General features: G+C 48.1%; 1 protein-coding gene across 3 annotated transcripts in view; it reads right to left on the minus strand.

Moving 5' to 3' along the window:
- PLEKHG1 (pleckstrin homology and RhoGEF domain containing G1) overlaps positions 1-7,374 on the minus strand; it is a 335,313-nt gene extending 327,939 nt beyond the window's left edge. For all 3 annotated transcript variants that reach the window (XM_073557656.1, XM_073557658.1, XM_073557654.1), the window contains exon 1: positions 7,081-7,374. The gene's annotated coding sequence lies outside the window, so the exon portion shown is untranslated. The remainder of the gene's footprint in view (positions 1-7,080) is intronic.
- Positions 7,375-9,605: the final 2,231 nt, after the last annotated feature.

Here is a 9,605-nt window from a genome sequence, read left to right on the forward strand (position 1 = left end):
CGCCGGATCGCGCCGGATGGCATTGCGTTTCATCCGTTTTTTGCCGGATCCGGCAACTTGTCTCATTCCGGCGTCTTGAAAAAACGTCTACTGTAACGTTTTTTGTCTCCGGCGAAAAAGCCGGAAGCGCCGGATCCGGCGCTTCCAGCTTTTTGCTACAATGAAAGTCTATGGGCGCCGGAATGCGCCGGATCCAGAAAAAGACGGATCCAGCAACCGGATCCGGTTTTTTTAAGTCTGCGCATGCTCAGATCCAATTGGCCAGCCGCCAGGAACAGAGACGGATCCAGCAAAAAAACGGATCCGTTTCTACAGTTCTCCAAAATTTATGCCGGATCCGTTTTTTCTAAAAAAAGCCGGATCCTGCCTGACGGCAAAAAACTGATGTGTGAAAGTAGCCTAAAGAAGACAATGAATAAAAGTCTTAAGGCGGCGCTCCAGGACCCGTTATTTAGTTAAGAACTGTTTCCATTATCCCTTTTTGCACGTATAGTCCTTGAAATGCAGCGTCCTCATGTTCAGAGATTGTAACCATAAGCATTGAAACCCTGTAAATATGTTTTTGAAACTGCTTATGCTTGTGTATGAACTCTATGTTTAAGTTTTCCATCATGGCTGAAGCCTAAGGCCGAGTGCACACGTTCAGGAATTAGCAGCGCTTTCGATGCGGCACACCCATTGCATCCAAAGTGCTGCTGGCTATTGTACGCAGGGGAATCTGCATGTGTTCAGTGAACCGTGTAGATTCACCGCATCCAATACATTCTATGGGTGAAATTTCTCTTGCGGAGGTTCGCATCTCCGCAAGATAAATAGACAGGCTGCAGTCTGGAAAGACGCGCCGCTTGTCTGTCTCCGCGGGTTTCTCTGGACACATAGTAGGCATAGGATTTCTTGAAATCCCATACACTACGCTGTAAAAGCTGGACGCTGCAGGTTGGACATTGCGCAAGTATGCAGCGTCCTATCCCCAGCGTTTACTGATCATGTGCACATGCCCTTAAAGGAAAACTGTCAGTTCGGATAACGCTCTTAACCTGCAGATATACCACGTTGGGCTTGTACAGGACTGTGGCCCGCACCCTTGTCAGCCACTGCAGCATATGGACTAGGCTTAGCAGAAGGTACCGGAGACGACTGCTGCCGCCAGAAGATGATGCCCACAGGACCCCACTGGAAAAGACTCCAACCGTTGCCGGCGCTCTTGACTTCCCAGTAGGAGTCACAGTTTGAGGAACTTCTGACAAGTGTTTCACAAAAACCACCATTACCTGATGCTTTATTCCTGAACTCTGCATATCCTTTTTCAATTAGACCATTTATTCCCCTATTTAACCCATTACCTCCCTGCGTGGAGTATTCCCTGTTCATTAAAAATTGTTAACCCTTGCTCTGCCTCGTGTCCGTCACTGCATGCCGCAACCTGCTTACACTTGAAGTAGTTGGCAGGATGCAGTCAACGGTCGCAGAGGTGGCACACCAAGCGGTCAGCGGTGCCCCAAGAGCCAGCATATCACTGGTGGCAATGTGGAGTAACCTCCCAAAATTTACAGGGAGCAACACTCTGCTGGGGGACTGGACTGAGCAAGTCAGGGGTATGATATGAACGCACTCCATGACTCCTGCGATGGAGGCAGAGATTGCCGTGATGGCCCTGGACGGAGAAGCAAGGAGCTCCGTCATGTTCTGGCTCCCCCACGAGCGAGTCACCTTTACCAAGGTGTTATAAATCTTAGAGAGAATGCATGGAGACCCCACGGACGTTGGAGAATTGGAGGTGTGGCGCCCCTGAGGTTCAGTCGCCACAGAGGTACTGCACCTTCTCCTAAGGTGTAGTGCCCCATCAACTAGGTAAGTTGAGAACTCCTTTCCACACTCCAACACTCACATCCCACACAACAGGGTAGTTCTGCACATCCACAGTGAGGTGTCTCTCTCCTCCTAGACATTAGGAGTGCCTTGGTGGTTCCCTGCATGGAACACTGGATGTGCTGGGAGGTGGGTGGAGTTGAGATCCATATAAAAGGTTTGGAAGGTTTAGAATTACAGGTCAGTCTGGAGGGGAGTCTGACGGGAGGTCAGTCTGGAGAGTCTGAGGATGGGTCAGAGAGGAAGGAGATCCCTAGAAGAGGGAGAGAAGGAGTGCTGCAGCTGCCTCAGTGATCTGAGCCAGCTGGCAAGGGGAAAGGAACAAGAAGGAGAAAGATGTAGAACTGCAACCTAAGCTTCCATAAGAGAGAGAAAGATCAGTACGGAACGAAGGAGTAGGAGAACAGAGAAAAGTGGGTTGGAAGAGGAACCCTGCCTATAGGTTCTCAGCGCAAGGCCGGGGCCCGGTCCCCGAGGTTGTATGGACACTTATGGTTCTGCAGTAGACACCGGTGGAGTAGTTGGCTGTAAATGCACTACTCCCATCTAAGACTTGGGGCACAACAGCAACTGAATAGAGAGCCAGGATTCCGGAGAAGGGAGTCCCCGAGAGAGGAGATTGTTGGAGAGGAGAATCCTGACTTGCCTGGGAGGTTGATCGAGTCTCTGCCCCGGAGGAGATGGCATGGAAGCGGGCACCAGTGTGCACCACGAACTGTGAGTAAAGCTTTGGAACTGCAAGACCTGGTGTCTTCCATTCATTTGTGCGCTAACACCGTCAGCACCGCTACATCTGGGTACCAACATTCCTCACACCGCCTGCGCCTATTCTCATCTATTGCAACTACACTGCCCTGGGGTTACAGCTTCACCTGTGGGGAGCTACACCATCTATGCTGCAACACACCATCAGCCCCAGAGGATCTGCACGCAGCGTTGGCTTAACATCTTGCTTGCCAAATACCACAGGTGGTGTCACGAACTATTCCATTCCATTAACCACAAACCACCATTGATTTGGGCGCCCAGGGCCACGGACCGGGTCACCGCTGCTGTGACACATTCCCCTGACACCGGCCCGGTACCGAGTACCCCACAGCCCTGGGAGGGCGACCCAGAGGCGTGTCCAAAGGGAGAGGGAGTCCGTGGCCCAATACATTAACATGCTGCAGGAAATCCACGCTGCGATTGCTAAGCAAGACAGTATAGGTGTTGGCCCTCCTGATATTGTGCTGCGAGACCAGTTAGCGACAGGCCTTAGAGATGCGCTGCTTAAGCAAGCCTTGTGTGAGTGCCTGTGAGATAATCCACGCATGACTCTTTCAGAAATCGGGGCGGAGGCGCGCATAAGGGAGCAGGAGCAGGGGACCGCAGCCTAGGCAGGGTGGTCCGGAGCCGTGAAGCACCCGCCCCGAACGAGGAAGAGCCGAAGTGGTAAAGCGAATTACAGCAGGCAATGCTGAAAATGAGGGCAGAAATCGAGAGCCTGAAGGAGCACTTGCTGCTACCATGGAGTCCAGGCTCATACTCCAGGGTAACTTATGGCAAGGAATGAAAGAACCAAGAGGAGAGATGCAGAGCATGAAAAAAACTTCAGCAGCAGCCCCAAGACTTAATCCCATATGGTGGGGTGAAGAGCAATTGCAGAGGGGGTATGCCTCTGGTGGAGGACGGTGATGCAGACGGAAGCCCCCATCAGATAGGCGCAAAAGTGAATGCTGGACGTGTGGAAGAATGGGACACCTGGCAAGAAGTTGCCCTACGAGAGACAGCCGACGGCGGAGATTCGCTCACCCTTCCGAAGATCATGCCAACAGGAGAGCGTGCTACCCCTGGAAGAAATGGTACGGTGAGAGGAGGGGAGCCACATCCAGAGCCACGACGTCTGATGCCGAGAAGAGAGGGAGAAGATGTCGACTAACTATAGTGAGATGTCTGCGCTGCTACATTGCATGGAGGCGAATCAGAACACCAAATTGGATCCAAGGGTCCCGTCTGGGAGGATCAACCCAAAGGAGGGGAGAAAGTGTCAAGTGTCCCTGAAACACTCACTCCCACGGTGATGAGGAAGAGTCCCTCACCTCGTTCTCTGAAATGAATAGTTCGACACCCGCTAGTCCAAGGGAACTACATAGGCCTGAAACTCCAGAGTTAGCTGCTCCATCGAACTCGGATGAACTCCCGTCCCCTGCAACTCAACCTGACTCTACCACTCAACCTAAAGTTCCGAGTACCCCTAATGAGCAAAGTCAAGAGGAGCTTCAAGGTACTCTGTGTGACCATGCTGGTGATTTTCCACTGCGGGATGCACAGGACAATTTCTTTTGGCAGAATGTGGTGCAAGAGAGGCAGGAATGGATGCAAAAAATGTGGGCATCGGTCCCACCTCCGAAGAGCATAAAGGAGCACGAAGAACTCTTGCACGTGGAATGGCGAGCTAAAGGAGAGGAGGAGTGTAAGGGGGACAACCAGACCGTGGGTACCTGCGTGCCGGGTCCAGAACTAATAAGGCTGCATCCCCTGTTCCCTGGGTGAAGCAATAGTGAGCCGGAACTTCCTCCTTACTGAGGGGGGCGGAGAGATAAAAAGGGAAAGCACATGCAGCAGGACAGAGGGCAGCGTGCAGTCAGGTGAGCGGCACGCTCCACTTCCTCTCCCCACACAGAGCACTAGCGCCACGACAGGCCACACTGACAGGGTTCTGGGAACCTAATATGAATCCTCTCTTGGACTATAGTCTACTGTATATCTGCATGACAAAAGAGGATTCATATTAGGTTCCCAGAGAGCTGTAGACTGTCTGAGAGGATTGGCATAAGGTCCTGGCAACGAGAAATCGACTTAACATGGCTGTCAGGTACACATGAACTGGCCAATTTATGCGCAAAGCATTCTCAATTTTTCATATTTCTAGTGCAGTAATGCAATTCAATTTTCATATTTCATGTTTGCATGCTATAGTGCTACAGATTGCTGCCTTATTTGTTTGATTGTATTTGAGTTGGCTACTCTAAGTAAGCACCTGTTCAGACCTGATTTATGTTTGGATGTGACGATCAGTTTTTTGATTTTAGGGTCGAACACCCAGCAGCTCTTGGTGCTGGAGACTGTGACCGCCGGCCAGAGCTGCTCAGTCTTCTTATAGTGGCCGCGGCTGGGTACTGCACATCTGCCCCCTATTGATTTGAATAACTGGATGTGCACTACCCTGCCACAGCCACTATCAGAAGACTGAGCAGCTCCGCAATTGAGAATAACTGAACGATGAAGGTACTAGGTGTTGGACCCCGACTGATCAGACATTAATGACCTATGCTAAGGATAAGTCATCAATGATAAAGTAGTGGACAACCTCTTTAACCATTACCCCATGACTCTTGACAAGTGTACTGCAGGTACAATACTTTGAGTACGGCCAGGGTCACATTTGCAACTGCAATCAAGAAACTCGCACATCAATACCTGGCACTGCCGCCGGCACTCGGAACCGGAGCGCTCAGCTGCATAGAAATACATGCAGCCGCACAGTCTGGTCCCGAATGCTGGCAGCAATGCCGGGTATTGGATGCAGGAGTTTCTCGCATTGCAGTTGCAAGTGTGATCCCGGCCTACATAACATAATAATCATGTGTGCATGAGCGTGGATTTCAATTTTCTACCCTGAATACTGAAATTATAAAGTAACTGCTTCTGCGATCGGTAAGTACAACAATGCAATCTCCACATGAGAGCAGACATTTCCTGCCGATGTTAAACGCTGGAGAAAAGGTTGCAATATATTCACTGGGATGAAACAGATAATGGTTCATTGAAATGACTTCACCATACACCGTGAATCCAGGCTGATTTCGCTCATATCTTTGACACACTGAAGCCGCCTTTCGCACACAAGCAGCACAGACAATAAAAATAAAGTAAGTCCTAATCTTCGCTGGGCAATTGCAGTCATTGCTTGTCTTTTAAGCCTTTCGAGGAGCTTTGGATTACATGACTCAGGGTTACTGCAAGCCAACAAGATAACCTAGTGTAATTGGTCTAGTTTCAGGCTGTTATCAATACAGGAAGAAAAACTCAACTTCTGTATAGCTCAATCATCAGAGCGAGGTTCTGCTTCATCATAGATTTAAAGCCCTTCTAGAACCCACGTTTAGGGCCAATTCAGACGTCAGTGAACTTTCTCAGATGCAAAAAAAGAAATGGTCCAAGATTCATCAAGTTTTTTTTTTTTATAAGATTTACATCAGAGTTAGGTCAGGGTCAATTTTTACAATCTAAGTTTGATCAAAGTTTCATCAGTTTTTATTTTATGGAAAATAAAATGATGCAGGTTTCACAAGCTTCTATCAATCTGTGAAAAAACAGACATCATACTAATGGCATTGAAGTGCTGTCTGCATTTTTTATGGACCCATAGACTTATATTGGCAAGACTGATCAGAGACTTGGAACAAAATCAGACATGTCTCTGTGATTTTTCGCAGACCACTCTGTTCACTATAATGTGTATGAGTTCTATCTGTGAAAACTCATACCTGAAAAACTGCCTTCTAAATGAGTCCTCACACCTGGCATGATAAAGACTAAGTACCAAGTATATGATCAGTACTGGGGTCATCGGAGTCATTTACAGCAGAACTACGTTTCTCAGATGTAGCAGGACATAATTTATTTTGCACTGACTTAAAATGTTATACACTATGATTTTACATAGGACTGCAGCTGAAACCTGCTGCATTATCTTAACTCACAAACTTATCGTAATGCCCGAGCAATACAGTTGTGGAACTGGAAATGGCAAATTCCACAATGCTATATCAAGGAGTCATAAAACGTTGTTTTAAATTCTGAAATTCTGTAACCTTCATTCATATTTCATCTTAGAAAGAAACTAGGCGTGATGGGCGTTTTTAAAATACGTATAGAGCTCGGTCTTTGTTACAGAAAATGCAGTGGTAAAGCGTATCGAAATGTATTGTACTCCCTATGATTTGCTTGTAAATAGGCTGAGGATTTCCTGTTAGTGCCAAAGAACACTTTAGTTTCCAGCTGCAGTAGTGGCATAACACACAGACTGCAGTGGAGCAAGACAGAACCTGTCAGTTCAGCCAGACCCAATAATCTCCCAACTACATCTCTTCCTGAAGGATGATCAATTATGGCCAGTGACTCTTATGTTAGTCAGGGATCTGCGTTTAAAGAAAATGGATTTACCTTTGTATGTCCAACTCTTTATCCATATAATCCAGAGAGGTCCCAATTACAAAGTAGCAGAATTAGACAAACTTCTGTGCACCAGGATTTATCTCTGCCTTCAGTCGGATTTAAAGAGCCTGTTGATATCCTCAATGGAGTAATCTCAGCACATGCAGCAGCCCATACACAGCAGACTTATGATTTCAGCACTGTCCAAACACCCAGCACACAGTACCATGCAGCCTGTGCTACTGACTCCTGTCCCTCCTCTAAAGCCAGCCCTTCCCTCCCCTGCTGCAGCAGCTGATCCACACAAGAAACCTACCCCTCCTTTTCCTTCCCTTCCACTCCCCAGCCAAAGGGTTGAGGCTGTAGGATATGTCTCTGGAGAACTGCCAATTCAAAGCAGTCAAATTATTTCTCCAGTCCTTGAGGAGTCAAACACTGTTTTCAAGCAAGTCTGCTTAATACAGATGAAATGAACATGTTTTTTTTCTTGTATCTTTTTTATAGTGGAAAGTTTTGTGTTTTGGTGATAATTTGTTATATAGCTATTTTCATTCTTTATTAGTAGTGGTGCACAGAGTGGGAGGGGGGTCTCACAAGGTCTCCTGTCCCTAGCGAGGCTCATAATGTTATTTTCTTACTATTACAGACCACAGCCAATTAATCTCACTATGTTTTGGGCTTCATTCGCACGTCCGTAAAGGTCTGTGAAAAAATGGAACTGGTGTCATTAGTGTTTTGCATCAGTGTGCCCGATTTCGCCATCAGTGTGTCCGATTTTCAGCATCAGTGTGTCATCAGTGTCCGTTTTTACCATCAGTGTATCATTCGTGTCTTTTTCACCATCAGTGTGTCATCCGTGTGTCCTTTTTTTTAACCATCAGTGTGTCATCCGTGTCTCTATTTTTACCATCAGCGTGTCATGCGTGAGTCCATTTTTTACCATCAGTGTGTCATCCGTGTGTCCGTTTTTACCATCAGTGTGTCATCAGTGTGTCCGTTTTCACCATCAGTGTGTCATCCATGTTTCTGTTTTTACCATCAGTGTGTCATACGTGTCCATTTTTTACCATCAGTGTGTCCGTTTTTACCATTCGTGTGTCTGTTTTTACCATCAGTGTGTCATCCGTGTGTCCGTTTTTACCATCAGTGTGTCAACCATGCAGACTGGGAGTCGGCAGTCCTCTGAGCTGGCTGTCAAGCTGACAGTCAGCACAGAGAAACTGCAGCATGCCAGCAACCAGTGTTCAATAGTACTCGCAACTGAAGCTTTGACCGCCGGGTTAGAGTGATGCCAGTGTTACACTTCCGGCGGGTCCCCTGTCACTTATCCGGCGGCTGTCCCCGCTCCCTGTTGTGGGTCCTCTTGCTCCGGCGTCCTGGCGTGCCCGTGCTCCTCCTGTACTTCTGGCCTCGCAGCATGGAAATTCGTCCTCCATTTGCGTGACAGCCAGCAGTATGATTATGCCATGTAATCACGCTGCTGACATCACTCGCCAGTGCAGATGGGTGGTAAGTGCTCCATGTTGGTGGAGCGGAAGACACCAAACATAGGAGGGGGGTATTTACTGGGTGGTATTTACTGGGGAGTTTTGTATTTACTGTGTGTGGGGGATATTATCTGTGTGTGTATGGGGGGGTATTTGTTGTGGGTGGGGTAATTACTGTGTGTGTGTGTAGAGGGGGGTATTTACTGTGTGAGTATGAGGGGGTATTTACTGTGTGTGCTTGAGAGGGTATTCACTATGTGTGTGGGGTGTATTTACTGTGTGAGGGGGATATTTACTTGTGTGGGGGATTTACTATGTAAGGCCTGTTTCACACTTACGTTTTTGTTGTCAGTTGAAATCCGCCAAAATGAAGGAGAACAGATCCGTAGGCATCGAAAAACCAAAGGAGCCAGCGGTCCGTTGGAGCGTTGGGATCCGCTGATGTAGTAGAGGACATCGCGGGATCCCGGCGTGAGGGAGGACATAGCGGGATCCCGGTGTGAGGGAGGACATCGCGGGATCCGAGAGAGAGAGAGGGTTTTAGCGGCTCCCGGAATGGTAGTCAAGGGTTAAAATGCCTCCCGGAGTGAAAATAGCGGACCGTCACTGCAAAAAAACTTTGCAGGGTCCGTCCCATCCGCCCGGGAGCCGCTAAAATCTTGGCGGATCCGTACTATAACGGGTGTGATGGACGACCGTCAGTCAGGATCCGCCAATAACGTAAGTCTATGGGCTTAAAAAACAGATCCACCCCTTTTTTGGCGGATCCATTTTTTACAAAAATTGGCGGATCTTGACTGATGGGAAAAAACTGATATGTGAAACAGGCCTAAGTGTGGGGGTATTTACTGTGTGTAGGGGGGATTTACAGTGTGTGTGGGGGGTATTTACTGTGTGTGAGAGGGGTCATCACTGTGTGTGTGTGGAGATTTACTGTGATGAAGTTTTTAGTGTAAGGGGCCTGGGTGAGATTTTGTATAATGAGGTATTATTTGAGAACACAAATTTGGGGATCAAGGAAGTGACAGGTGCAGACACAACATGGGG

The sequence above is a fragment of the Dendrobates tinctorius genome, unplaced genomic scaffold (genome assembly GCF_039654945.1).
Source record: "Dendrobates tinctorius isolate UK_male_01 unplaced genomic scaffold, ASM3965494v1 ptg000250l, whole genome shotgun sequence".
Classification (NCBI taxonomy): Eukaryota; Metazoa; Chordata; class Amphibia; order Anura; family Dendrobatidae; genus Dendrobates; species Dendrobates tinctorius.